Here is a 14,692-nt window from a genome sequence, read left to right as displayed (position 1 = left end):
TTTTTTTTATCATCAATATCAGATTATTTATTTATTTATTTATTTATTGTTTCAACTTTTTATTTAAATTTTAGTTAGTTACCACACAGTGCAGTCTTGACTTTAGGAGTGGAACCCAGTGATTTTCATCTCTTACCTGCAACACCCAGTGCTTGTCCCAACAAGCGCCCTCCTCAGTGCCCATCCCCCACCAGCCCCCCCCCCCACCTTCTTCCACTTACCGCCTTCCTCTCCAACATTTGCACACAAATCTGCACTCTAGCTACATTATTTGCTTGGTATTTTTTTTTTTTCAACGTTTATTCATTTTTGGGACAGAGAGAGACAGAGCATGAACGGGGGAGGGGCAGCGAGAGAGGGAGACACAGAATCGGAAACAGGCTCCAGGCTCTGAGCCATCAGCCCAGAGCCTGACTCGGGGCTCGAACTCACGGACCGCGAGATCGTGACCTGGCTGAAGTCGGACGCTTAACCGACTACGCCACCCAGGCGCCCCTATTTGCTTGGTATTTTAACCGCCACTCATATGAAACGGACACAGATGGATTTGAAAAAAAAACCCACTATCATCTATGGGAATTACTATACTTCCGGTACATACTGGGCGTTGTCGCTCAGAGCGGTGGCTTCCAGAACCTTCTGATGGCCCGCTGTTGTGTGAGTGGGCGCCCAGCAGGTGTATATCCATTTATTTGTAATTTTATACATGCATTACGGTACCAATGTATTATGCTCCTTATAAATATGCATAGAAATCCAGAAAAGACAGGTGAAGATAATGTAAACAGTATTCTTAAATGTCTTGTCAAATGCAATGTTTCCGTTACTGCCATCAGCTAATATCCGAGGCGCCGTTTATGCCTGGGATTAGGTTTCTCGTTATCAACACCGAATGTAAAGGTACCTTGCCGATGGTCTTGATAATTTGGGAAACATTTTGGCTGCCTCGTCTCCCCCATGATGTGGCTGACCGAGCGCAGGCTTTTACTTGTTCACTCGGTCTTGCGTTGTTATTTAACCCACGTTTCCTTCCTAGAAAAAAATGGAGGCCTCTTGCCCATTTTTCAGATGATTAGTTTAGTTAAAAACTAGGTCTGCTCTGTATATCCACTTCCCTAGGCCGTCGTAGGTCACGTTGTGAGATGGCCCCAGGATGGAGTCCCCACTGTCAACCCGGTGTCCCGTCCCTGGAGAGCTCGATGACGGATCGCTGATGAGTGGACCAGGTGAAGGTGTGAAAGCCATTGCTTATATGAATATTAAAAGAGCCTCATTTATTTTGTATTTAATTACATAAAACCAGCTGGAGGTTCCCCGCAGCATCTGAAAGTATCTGAAGGCGTGAAACCTTCCATAAACCGAAGTGGCAGAGAGGAGAAACAGTTACCGTCGGTTTTTATGGGAAATATTTTTAGCGTTTCCAGACCAAAGAAATAACCTGTCTTGGGCTTTCCTGACACCGTAGGGCACATCTTACCGACGGATGCACAAAACTGATGCTTAGAGGCACCTGCTGTGGGAATGCTGCGTGGGGGTCCGCGTGGTGCGGGGGGAGGGAGCTGGGCGGCGGCCCGGGTGCTGCCCCTGTAACAGCCACTGAGGGCTATTTTCTCTTTTCACTTTCTCTCGTAAAAGTGGAAGTCCGCTTTGGATGCCTTTCAGTTAGCAAGAACAGGTGCCGATGTAGGTCTTTGATAAAGGCAAAGCGGTTTGAACTGGACTTTCAAAAACCGGGGGGCACCTGCTTTTCTTCAACTACAAACCCACTACCGTTTGGCCGCATCCGTGATTTTTTTCCACGGGAATGTGAACTTTTAAAAAAAAATTTATTTCGAGAGAGAGAGACAGAGAGAGAGCGTGAGCGGTGGGGGGGGGGGGCAGAGAAAGAGGGAGAGAGAGAGAATCCCAAGGAGCCTCTGAGCGGTCAGCGTAGACCCCGATGTGGGGCTTGAACCCACGAACTGCGAGATTGTGACCTGAGCCAAGATCAAGAGTCTGATGCTTGACGGGCTGAGCCCCCCAGCGCCCCGAGGCCATGACCTTTGAGCACAGCCGTGGCACCCTATTCATCACTGCATTTTCAGAGCCCCGCTCAGAGCTCCAAGTGGCAAATTCTTGCATCTCAAAGCAAAAGTGCTGCGGTAAAGCGTCCTGGGTCTTCCGCTGTTGGGGTCGGGTCGGGGCGAACCCTCTCCCCAGCCCCGACAGTGGGGCCTGGCACACCCTGTCTCTACAGCCGTCTCGGGGCACGTGGTCAGTGGCGTGGTCCCGCACAAAGGAGGCTGATGGGCCGTGTGGCGGGTGTGGCGTCTGCCACGGGTAGGACACGGCCGAACGGACGGGGCAGGTGCTTCCCTACCCCCTGTCCCTACACATCGCTACAGTGACATGGTTCTCCCCGCGCGGCCTTCCTGGGCCCCCTCCGGGTTTTTCAGGAGGCCTGGGTGTGCACCTGATGGCTCGATCCATTCCTCAGGGCTGGCTCGATTCAGGGGCAGGATTCGCGGGGCCTGGAGATGTGGCACCTGCATATTCATTGACAGATGTGGGACATACGTGTGTGTGTGTGTGTGTGTCTCAGCTGTTTCCCTCCCCCCTCTCAGCTCGCCTGAGCTGATGGAGGTGAGGGGAGAGTGGTCCCCATGAACCCCATGGACCCGGGTCGCTGCGGAGGGAAGGGGCCGAGCTGAGCAGATCTTGGAGGGATGCCTGGCCCTCAGGGCCTTAGCCCGTGGGGTGTGCAGGCGGGGGGAGCTTAGGTGGCCGAGCTGGCCCAAAAACCCGGATGCAGGAGCTTGGACCCCGCACTGAGCTTGCGCTAGGCTGGGGCGGGGTTGGTCTCAGCCCTGCCGGGGTTTGCTCATCGCGCTGGATTGGCCTTGGTGCCTCGCTGCCAGGGCATTGCTGTGTGATGGGAGATGTGTTCTTGGCTTTCTGTTCTGGAGCAAACGCTGGCCAAGGAGAAATGCCGCACGCACGGCCGCCGGGGAGGCCGCGGCAGCAGAGTGGGCCTTCCCAGGGGTGGCCACTGACTGCAGCCTCCACACCTCTCTGTGTGTGCGATGCAGCAGCTTGCTCAGTGCTCTGGATGCATCATTACCGCAATAAACATTTATCGAGGGCAGGGCGTTGGGTATGTAAGATAGACCTGGTGCCTGCCCCCGGAGCCTGTCTCTTTCATGCAGTTGCTGTGATCACTCTGTGACCCAGGCCGGGCGGGAGAACTAGCCTCGTTTTACCCCCAGGAAACTGAGGGAAAAGAGTGACACTCTGGGGCAGGAGGAGCATCTGTGGCTTGTGTTCCTCATTAGTCCTGTGTTGGCACACTACCGGATGGTGATCATCTGGATAGTTTTAACTCAGCAAAGGGTGGTTGACTGAAGGCCTGCTGGTTCCTTGTTTGCCATGGCTGTGTGAGGAGAGGCCCCGCGTGTCCGTGGATTGTAGTGGAATAGTTTGGACGTGTGCAGCTGTGAGAAACAGCCAGGCTGGCTTCGTGCATGTGGTTTTCCTGATAAGCAGCCTGGAGATGGCAGGTCAGTAGCTCCGGGACATTAGGGCAGTGGGTTGGCATTTATGCTATTCTCTTGGCCCTCCCCTCACAGTCGCAAGGTGGCTGCAGCAGCTCCAGCCATCACATCCCCATCATATCCCCGTACACTTGGCCCAGAGGGAAGCCCAGGACAGCACGTGTGTGGATGGACTGTCTTCATGAACCTCCTTTCCTTTCAGGGAGGAGGATTTTTCCCCGAGCCATACGTCCACAGCAGATTTCCCAGATTTCCCCTCTAATTCATTGACCAGAGCTTGTTTTGAATCCATCCATTAAATAATCTGGAAACAGGAAACGTGTTTACTAATTTTGACTTGGTTTGATTCATGCCCTAAAGCGAGCATATTGCCAAGCAAGCAAAACTGAGATTCCGTCAGCCGGGAACAGGAAGTATTGGGAACGGACACGGGGTGGGTGAGTCGTACTGTTTGCCCCGAGTGATCGTCACCCTTCGAGTTAGGAAATGACTTTTGTTCTCACCCGTCCTTCCACCGCCGTGCCCCCTCTAGTGACGCTCCCCGGTTTTCCTTTGGGTGTGGAGGGTGCTGGGGGAGGATTCTGTCTCCACCGTCCCCAGGGTGGGAACACGATCTGAGCCAGGCTGGCGGGAGGGGCTCGGTTTCAGGACTTGTCTGAATGTTGGGAGGAGATGTGTTTGCCTCACCCGGGGTGTGTGCAAGGAGCATGCTAGCCCGGGGTGGCTGCCTGCACGAATGAGCAAAGCTAACCCAGAGGAAAGGAGGATTGAAGGTGGGGACAAACGTGGTCCGAATGAAACTGCCTGAGCTCCCGTGTGCAGCCGTGACAGGTTTCTGCCTGACTTCGGTTTCACGACCCGGTAAACCTGTGCTCCCTGCTCCGATCTGATCTCTTACACACAAGCTAGTTTACGTTGTGAAAGCTTCCTGCCTGGAATCAGTACAGGGCAGTGGGGTGTTACACGCGAAGGAGCCGACAATGTCCCATCCCTGCTGCTGGCTTGAATTTCACTGCTATGGGGGGAGGGATGGGGTGGAGGCCGCCAAGCTGAGGCGGAGGGTAGAGCCCTCGGGCGGTTGCTAAGAGACGGAACTCCCAGGCCAGAGCCCGCAGTAAGGATGACTTCTCTTGCTTTGGTTAATATCCTGTGAAATGACTAAATGCAAATGGACCGACGGAGCGCTAGGTCCTGGGCTGACCCAGCACTAGGTACTGGGCTGACGGGCCACCCTAATTCAGTACGACCTCAACTTTATTACACCTGCGGAGATCCCATTTCCTAACAAGGGCACATTCACGGGTACTGAGTACGGTTTCTTACAGGTACTTGTACGGCTGGGGACACAGTTCACCCTGTTGACGCCTGCTAAGCAAGAAGTAGGTGGTTAATTACTACTTGTTGAGTGAACAAACGAAATGCGTGACGTGTGATGGGATGTAAGGGGTGTGCGTGGTTAAGCGAGGTGACAGGACCTTCAGTGCTGCGTGGAGTTCGGACTGTGCTTTGCCTACGGTGGTAAAGCCCATTAATGGAAATGCTGAGTTGATTTTGCAGGGTCAGGTGGCAGAGAGGAATGGTTTATAGTTTGAGATTTACGAATTTTACTTTTGAATTAACTTTTATTTTTTTAGTTTATCTTTTTTATTTTGAGAGAGAGAGACAGACAGCGCAAGCAGGGGAGGGGTAGAGAGAGAGGGAGAGAGAACCCCCGCAGGCTCCTTACTGTCCGCGCAGAGCCCGATGTGGGGCTCGAACCCACAAACCGTGACCTGAGCTGAAACCAAGAGTCGGATGCTTAACCGAGCCCCCACAGGCGCCCGGGATTTATGAATTTTAGATCTTCAGTCTGCCTAGAGATGTCACCTTGATTCTACAAACGAACGATCGTTAAAAATACCACCGTTGGAACACCCGAGCAGCAAGTCCGTGCGGGCTCAGAACAGAGGTTCCTTCTGCGTTGAAGTCTTCGAGAGCTTCGAGAGGACCCGTAACTGACTCCGGAAAAGCAAACCTGGAAAAAGCCAGCAGTCAGACCAGCGTGACCGTGCCCACGTCTTCTACTGCTACGGGGTCCCTTACGGCCTCCATGATCACACGTCGTCACCACACACGGCGCCTCCGCCCAAGCCTCCAAAGTCTCGTGCGGACGTGGCCTTTTCTATGGCGTCGTGACAGAGGCCGGTGCTCTCGCTCACGGGCACGTCCAGGCTGGTTCCTGCCGACTGAGCAGTGGCGGGTGCGGGTGCCGTGCCGGTGGGTCCTCGTCAACGGGCACAAGAGGAGAAGGCCGCGTGGGGGTGGGGACGCGCACCGAGAAGACCAAGGAGAAGGCCGCGTGCAGGCCCAAGCCCCACGGTGCGGTCCAGTGAATGCCAGGACGGCCAGCAAGCGCCAGGAGAGGTGAGGGTGGGTGCTCCCCTCCCTTGAGGGAGCACAGCCCCGCCATCGCCTCGATTTCACACCTGTGGGGGAGCCCTGCTGGCCGAAGCCGCCAGCCTGTGGTGTGGACGGCGACCCCGGGCGACGAGGACCTGGTTTCTTCATCCCAGGTTAGCTGTCTGAAGCTTCGTGTCCTCGTGTCCTCTGCTCCATCAGCACATTAGCCGTTGCAACTATTAACAGTCGTTGGGGCTTGGGGGCTGCTGCTGAGCTTGTTCTGGAAAGGGACTGTGTCGGCAGGTGACCCTCAAATGTGGTGGCTGAGGACAGTTAAATGAGGGGACATGCAAAGGTGTGGGCGGGGGAGGGCCTAACGGGCGGTGAGGGGTGAGTCCCACCATAGGGTGACAGAGGGTGCCGGGACAGGCAGGGCAGGGGCGGTGCCCACGAGGTGCCTGCGTGCTGGGACCTGGGCCTGCCATGGACACAAGTGGCCACCGTCACCTTCAGAGCGGCAGGGGGCGGGGGGCACGTTTCCGATCGTCTGCTTCTTCTACGCTCGGATGCCTGTTGGCCTCTCCCGACCAGAAGCTGGAGGCCAGGGAGGCCGCGGCCGCCATCTGCGAGGCTGGCCTCCCTGGATGCGGAGTGAGGTCCCGGGACATGGGGGGTGGGCAGTGTGTGCGGCTGAGGCCTGTGCAGCGGGGGCCAGCAGTTGGCGGCCTGCCCCAGCCACCTCTGGTCTGGCTGTCCTGGGTGTGCCCAGTTGGGACAGCCCCCTTTCAAGCCCGTTTGCATTTTGGTGGCACTTTTTTTAGGTGGGAAGTGGATGTTTCTTAATGCCAAGTTGTCATGTAGGTTCTCTGATGGCTCAAGGGTGAGGGGGCAGAGACGGAGGGAGGGCCACCTAAAATTAGGACAAGTCATGGGGGAAGGGCTGCCAGCGGAGAATACTGACTCAGGTAGAGGTGAGGATCACCGGCCACATGTGAGCTGGGTGCCACGCGGCGGAGAGGACAAGCTGCAGAAGGTTCCGGAACGATGACGCAGACTCAGCCCCGAGACAGAGGGGCCAGGGTTTCCGAGCGTGTGAATCAGGGGGAGCAAAATAGCGTCCTCCTTGTGGGCTGGTGGGGCGGCGTAAGTGCGTCCACGCGCGGAGAAGCGCTCGTTGGCCAAAGCGCTGTGTCGATACGCGGCAGCTGCCGGGCCTTCAGGGAGACACCTGGCCAGCGTCAGTGGACCCAGTGGGCTGTGAGCCACCGCCTGCTCACGGTCAGCGTCGCCCCCAACACACGACTCCGTTCCCTCCACCGGCAGCACGGGACCCGGGGCAGTAAGGGCAGATTGAAGAATAGGAATCGGACGCACCGATCGAGGGGGAAAGGGTGCAACCTGGGCTTTGCCAAACTGCCGACTTTGTTCAGTGCTGGAACTGTCCCCTGAGAGTCTCACGGACCTGCTACTTTTCTGCCGAGAGGAGGCGTGTGTCCTGAATATTCATGAGCAGGTGTGTGGGGGGAGGGCCAGGGCTTGAACCACCCCCAAGGCCAGGTCCGGTTTGATCGTTCCACTCTGGTTTTAGCCAAGACAGGTAGCAAACTCAAAGAGCTTTGGTTTGGGGGGATTGTCTTTCCTTTTTTTTTTAAATTAAAAAAAAAATTTTTTTTAAGTCTATTTATTTATTTTGAGAGACAGAGCACGCAGGAGGGACAGAGAGAGAGAGAGAATCCCAAGCAGGCTCCGCACTGTCAGCACAGAGCCCGATGCGGGGTTTGAAGTCAGGAACCGTGAGATTGTGACCTGCGCAGAAATCAAGAGGTGGATGTTCAATCGACTGAGCCCCCAGGCGCCTCTGGTTTGGGGGTATTTTCAAACCCCATGACCCCGTTCCCCTTCGTGAGCGCCGGGAACATTCCTCTGGCTCTCGCTGTATCTTGGGCCGTGTCTTCTCTATGATTGTTCCTGGTCCGCTCTCTGCGTACGGCTTGACTTCACAACTTAAATGCAGCTTTCCTCCAAGTTCTATCTTCCCGTCTTTTATCTTCTTTTCCAGGCTCCCTTCCTGCAGGGTCTGAGCTATGACCGTTTCTCTGACGCTCTCCTGGATGTCCTCATGCGCATCTCTCATCAGTGACGAAAACCGGCCGCGCTGAAACAACACCCACTTTCCACCTCGCTGCTCCGTTTGCCGTGTTTACCTACGTGGCTGCTGGGGGCCCCTACCCTGGCCGGATGCCCCGCCAGCTTCCAGCCCTTGCCCTCCATTCTCTCTGGACTCCGGTGCCTCTCGACGTCCGAATGATCGACTGCCAACCCTGTGCTTTCTTCCTGTGAACCTCCCATCCCAGGGCCGTGGCTCTGCTCTAACTTCCACCCTGATTAACTCTACTCTGGGTATTTCAGGAGCTTCTGGGTGGGTCGGGTTTCCAGCCCATTTTCCCCGTTGTCATGCGGGTGTTCTTCCATGACACCGGTCAGATAGTGTCTGGTTCAAGCCCTGGTCGTGGCCTCAGGCCCTGGAGGATGTGGCCCCGACCTGCCTTTCCGGCCCCCTCGCCCACCGCGTCCGTCTCCTCCGGCTCCCCGCGCCGCCCCACCTGCCGTTCCTGCCTCCATGTCCTTGCTCTGCTGTCTGAGGGACCCTCCTCGCTTCCACTCAGAGCCTCCTCGCCTGGAAGCTTTCCCTCTGCCACCTGGTTGGAACGCGTCGGTCCCCGCTTTGCCCTTCCGCATGGTTTTGCTTCCTCTTCTCCTAGGGAACCTCTTTTCTGTCTGCTTTGTATTATAGCCACTCGCTTTCTCTCCAGATAGGGAGCTGCGGGAGGAGGGCCACGGAATCTTACTCACTTCTGTGGTCCCGTGGCTCCAACCACGGGACCGTGCGTGAAGCCCGGTGGGTTCTTCTCACCTGTCAGCTTGTGCACGATGACTGTTGAAGTCACACGCTGTGGGTAATCGTGGCCTTCAAGGCTGGCCTTGAAGATCACAGCTTCAGAACCCCTGCCCTCTCGTCGCCGGGGACAGAGGCGCAGAAGAAGAAAATCTGGTTCCTGGAGGCGCAGTGCAAATGCAGCTGTGTTTCCGTTCCACGTGGCTCCCGTGGCTTTTGTCTCATGGCCTCGACTTGAAATCTCCGTTGGAAACTTGAAATGCAACCCGAACTGTTCCTTCCGTGTCGCTTGGTAATACGGCTCTCTGAGCCCTTAGCTCCCGCTCGGGCATTTGCCCCGAAAAAAAGGAACAGTGCTGCCAAATGGGGCTAATTCCACTCTACCGGCCCTGCGGGTGTCGTCGTGAGGAGGGCTTTAACCGGGGCACTTGTAGACCCTCCGATATGTCAACAAGCTAAGCGTTGCGTTCATTTAAAACATGTGAATAAATGCAGCTGCATCTGGCCGTATGAACAATCAAAGGCAGACTGCGGTGCTAAACCAGGTGAGAAGAGGCTCTAAATCGAGAGAGACACCCAGCTTCGAGGATAATTTAAGGAGTATTAATAAATATATGTAGAAAACTCAGGCAGCAGAATTCATACCTCCAGCTTGCCTTTTTGTCGCCCTGCGAGCCAGCAAAACTCGTAATGACAGCTTTAGAACAACAAAGAGAGAGCTGGCAGGTTACCAGAACCAATTAAGTGGCGAGAAAGGAAGTCACATGCATTCGACACGCATGTTGGAATTCTCCGCTACTATACTTAAAATAATTATATAACTTCGTATGTCTCATTAGAATTTTTTTTATTAAGAGTTAAGCTGTGTTCAGCTTCCAAAACCTGCGTTTCCAGCAGTCACCTTGGAAGTGTTTGTTTGAAGGCCTAACGCACTTTCTCCTAAAAATACATGGGGCGCCTGGGTGGCTCAGTCGGTTAAGCGGCCGACTTCAGCTCAGGTCACGATCTCGTGGTCCGTGAGTTCGAGCCCCGCGTCGGGCTCTGGGCTGACGGCTCAGAGCCTGGAGCCTGTTTCAGATTCTGTGTCTCCCTCTCTCTGACCCTCCCCCATTCATGCTCTGTCTCTCTCTGTCTCAAAAATAAATAAACGGTAAAAATAAATAAATAAAATAAAAATACAACTGGGTGCCCAGGCTGGCCCACTAACACCATTTAAACTTATAATATTGGGGCGCCTGGGTGGCTCAGTCGGTTGAGCATCCGACTTAGGCTCAGGTCACGATCTCACGGCTTGTGAGTTCGAGCCCCGCGTCGGGCTCTGTGCTGACAGCTCGGAACCTGGAACCTGCTTCAGATCCTGTGTTTCCCTCTCTCTCTGCCCCTCCCCCCCTCACACTCTGTCTCTTTCAAAAATAAATAAACATTGAAAAATTAAAAAAAATAAATTAAAAACTGATAATATCAGTCGGTGCCAGGTTGTATGTCTGCAAGAAAAATTTGTAGCAAAATCCATGTCCGTTGCAACATTAGCATGTAGGTAAGTGATTTCATCCGTCATCCCTGAAACTGATTATGGAAGGTTTTCATTTTTACTAAACAGTGACACCTATGGGGACATAGGGCTAGTTAAGGAAGGACCGCGTGCTGGCGGTCCGCAGGGAAATGTGTGTCCTTAGACGTTCTGGGAGGTGATGGGATCTTCAGGACATGAGACCTGGCTTCCTAGTGTCAGGCCTGCCTTCCTCCTCGAGAGGGCATGTCGCTGGCACTATTGTGCACTAACCACGCTGGGCTCACTTTTCCTCGGCTCGCACGTGGAAGAAACTGGAGGACTGGGGCGCCTGGGTGGCTCAGTCGGTTAAGCGGCCGACTTCAGCTCAGGTCACGATCTTGCGGTCTGTGAGTTCGAGCCCCGTGTCGGGCTCTGTGCTGACAGCTCAGAGCCTGGAGCCTGTTTCAGATTCTGTGTCTCCCTCTCTCTGACCCTCCCCTGTTCATGCTCTGTCTCTCTCTGTCTCAAAAATAAGTAAATGTTAAAAAAAAAAAATTAAAAAAAAAAAGAAGAAACTGGAGGACAGAGGGAGTTTCCCTGAGGGAACTGAGGACAAGTTGCACGAGAGGAAAGCGGGAGACGAGGCTCTTGAATAGGGCACGTGTGCGTACGAGAAATAAATTTGCCTGACTGGGAAAATGGGGCTGAGTCAGCAAAACCGCCCCATTTCCCCTTCAAGGAGAAGCAGCCGTTCATCAGATTTGAGCGTCTGGGCCGTTAGCAGGCGGGGCCGTGGCCTCTTGACCTCGGGAAGAAGCAGAAAGGACGCGGCAAGGAACTGACTGTTCTTTATGGGACGTTCTCCATAAATCGGTGCTTACTGTTCTCCCTCATACACAACTTTGGCTTCCATGATGATGATTTCTTTCTCTCCCATCCTCCATGCAGAGGGAACATCCGTATCCTATCTCGACGCTGTTTGTCTCTCTCCGTCTCCACCACCGTCACCTCTGATCCAGCCCGGTGCCACCATGCAGACGAAACTTCCGTCACGCCTGTCTTCAGTCACAGGTTTGGTGGTTTCCCGTCTCGTTGTAAGCGGGAGCTTTGTGCCGAGCGTTCGAGGCCCCCGCCGCATTCTGGGCTCCTATTTCTAGGCCATAGGAGCCTAGAAAGATGTGCCACGCTTAGGGCTCTTGGTAGAAAAGTACAGAAACCATTCCCGGTGAACCTGGGCAGAAACACTTTGTTATGAGGGCATTTTGTAGCTCCCAGAATGACCGGGAAGGCCACGGAACCAGGCTTGGACATGGACAGGACCAAGGGCACTAGGTGCCTGCCCAGGGGCCGTCTTGTTGGAATGCCACCATAGATGCCTGCTGTCCACCCCTCCACATAGCAGCTGCGATCGATGATCTTTGTAAAATTTAACTCTGACTGTGAAACTCTCCTGCTGCTACGTCGTAAGGAATTTCTTTGGTCTCTGTCCCAGGTTCCTAGCGTGGACTTCTAAAACCCACCGGATTTCCCAAGTGATGCGAGTGCCACTGTTTCGTGGTGGTTCTTGATGGTTTATGCTGACGAGATAGCCCACCCCAGAAGCACCAAGCCTGTGGTCAGTTGGGCTGTGAGCACCTGGTGCCAGCCTGCCCTCGGGGGAGGAGAGGCTGTTGAAGGTGCAGTCCAGGGGTGCCTGGGTGGCTCAGTCGGTTGACCGTCCGACTTCGGCTTAGGTCACGATCTCGTGCTCCGTGAATTCGAGCCCCGCATCGGGCTCTGTGCTGACAGCTCAGAGCCTGGAGCCTGTTTCGGATTCTGTGTCTCCCTCTCTCTGACCCTCCCCGTTCATGCTCTGTCTCTCTCTGTCTCAAAAATAAATAAACGTTAAAAAAATTAAAAAAAAAAAAAAAGGTGTAGTCCAACCACGTGGCCCACGATTCAGCCCGCCAGTCTCTCCGTGGTGACCAAACCCCACAGATACTCTGGGCACTGAGGCCGGAGGGAGCTGCCCCAGTTGGTGACACACCCTGGGTCCCTAGAGGTCCCCGGGGGGAGGCTATGGAGGCTCTGCCTTTGGGCCTCCCCCAGACCTGGCTTTTTGTGTCTCTCCATCTGGCCGGTCCTGATTCGAATCCAGCTCTAACCACAGGCACCACGCTTCCCTGGGGGCTGTGAGTCACCCTAGTGAGGAGGCCATAGCAACCCCTGCATTTTTAGCCACTTGGTCAGATGTGTGGGCGGCCTCAGGACCCTGAGCTCATAGCTGGCATTGAAGCAGTGACTGCCTTCTTGGGGGCTGTGCCCTTGAACCAGGGGGCTCTGCGCTGACTCTGGGTGGTCAGTGTCAGAACCCCAGGAAACCGCCTGCTTTTCGCCTTCAACTGGATTTTATTAAACCAGAAGAAAATGAGTTCTCATCCTGGCTGGGCCAGACGTGACCCCGCTGTCTCTCCGGCACCATGTCCCTCTGAGCTCCTCCTCGTTTGCCGTGCTCCAGACGCGCCGGCCTTTCCCCGTCCCTCACGCTCGCCATGCTGGCTCCCTTTCTGGGCCTCGCACCTGCCGTTCCCTCTGCCTGGAATGCCTTTCCTCACATCTGTGCCTGGACCTTCCTGGGGCTGGAAGGGCCGTTGGTCCTGTGTGCCACGTGCGTCCTGTGCACCTCCAGACCCACAACCTAGAGGCGCAGCTGGGTTGCTTGCTTGGTTATAGATCACAGGACAGGACTCAAAAGAGACGCGGTGGGTCTGTTACTGATAATTCTGCAGTCTGCCCGATCAGGTGTGAGGTCTGACCTCTAGTAGGTGGCTCTGGGGCTGTGAGAGGCAAGAGGTTCTCTTTCACGGTCATCGAAGCTTTATGGGTCTCGAGCCTTGCAGCTGCTAGCGTCCCTTCCGGTGACCCATCCAGACGCCCATGTTTGAGTCCGTTTGTGGGGCTGTGTCAGGAGCTGAGCGTTAGTGCTGTCGGGGAGCAAAAGTTCCTCTAGGGTTTTAAACACAGGGAATTTAACGCAGGAATTTGGTAATGGAGGTCTCGCGAGAGCGGCCGAGCAGAAAGGGGAAGGCGAACGACTCAAAGACCGGCTGCTTTAGGAAGCCCGGCCGCCTCCGGGGGCTGGATGCACAGAAGAGAGCGTGGTGTCGCCCTGAGCCCACGGCCGCCACAGCAGCAGCGACCGCATCTCCCTGCCTCCCACTTCCCACCTCCCCGTGCAGAACCCGCTGGCAAGGGAGTCTGGGAAACGCAGTGTTCAATCTTCCAGCCCTGGGGTGGGGAGGGGGCGGAACTGTGGGCACAGACTCTGCCCTTCCCCCCCTCCCCCCCAGGCAAGCCTGCCCTGCCTTCCCAGACCAGAGCAGATCACACTGTGTTCCCTCTTAGAGCTTTCTGGACCTAGACCCTCACAGATCTTCCCGCAGCTTGTTCCAGGGTATTACGTTTATATGCACACACAACGTGCATGTATATGTATACACTACACATGTATTTATATCAGTTTCTGTTTTCCCTGCCAGAAGTTTCTAGAAGGCAGGGCCTGGGTGGGTTTTGCTCTCCCGTGTCCGCGGCACCTGCACAGAGAGGACACTCACAAACGTTTGTGGAACGAATGCGGAGCTGCGAGCATCCCCCTTACTTCACCAGGCCTCGCCTCTGGTCTGGACTCAGGGGTGCCCTTCCCCCAACTCTCAGGAAACCTTAAGGTCAGCAGAAGCCTTAGCTCTGACAAATAAATGTGTTTGAGTCCGTGACACTGTCTCATTGTCTGCCGGTGATCCTCACGGGGCATCTTTCCTAAAGAGACGGTGATGGGGCACGTTTGACGCAGGGCTCTGGACGGAGACATGTTTTTTAGCAACAAAGACTGTGACAATCATAAGCCAGAACTAAGACATTCAACCCCTTAACTGGACCGTTGAAGGATGGTTGATGACCACAGGATGGGTGAGTACCCAGGGGCTACCTGTGTTCACACTTTCAAGGTTGTCTCCGTACTGGAGGCCGAATGAACAAAAGGATGTCAAAATTCAAAACAGCGATATTTCCTAACAATTGGAGATATTTCAGCTTCTCTGGCAATTCGATAAATGACCAGGGAGGAACAGAGAGGGCCCCTGACTCTGAATTGGTCTGGAAACAGTGCCAGAGTTTTCAATGTGAAGAAATTCTCTTTTTGCCCTTCTCTTTCCTGGGCTTTGCCTGGTAACTACACCATAAATATCCCAAAGGAGGCAGTGCTGAGAGTGACATAGACACCTGTCACCCACCAGGCTCCAGGGCCTGGAGGGCAGAGCGTCTCGTCTCCTCTGGCCCCTCTGACTGATGTTGATTCTGACCGAAGTGTATTAGAACTTACATTAGTGTTTCATGGTCATAATGTATTTGGTTAATGAT

General features: G+C 54.6%; 1 long non-coding RNA gene across 1 annotated transcript in view; it reads left to right on the top strand.

The window, feature by feature from the left end:
• Positions 1–14,692, top strand: part of LOC123585302 — an 83,339-nt gene that overhangs the window by 54,632 nt on the left and 14,015 nt on the right. The window contains exon 5 of the long non-coding RNA XR_006706046.1: positions 11,246–11,368. This is a non-coding gene — a long non-coding RNA (uncharacterized LOC123585302). The remainder of the gene's footprint in view (positions 1–11,245; positions 11,369–14,692) is intronic.

This window comes from Leopardus geoffroyi, chromosome C3 (assembly GCF_018350155.1).
Source record: "Leopardus geoffroyi isolate Oge1 chromosome C3, O.geoffroyi_Oge1_pat1.0, whole genome shotgun sequence".
Classification (NCBI taxonomy): domain Eukaryota; kingdom Metazoa; phylum Chordata; class Mammalia; order Carnivora; family Felidae; genus Leopardus; species Leopardus geoffroyi.
This window is presented reverse-complemented; position numbering and strand designations above follow the sequence as displayed.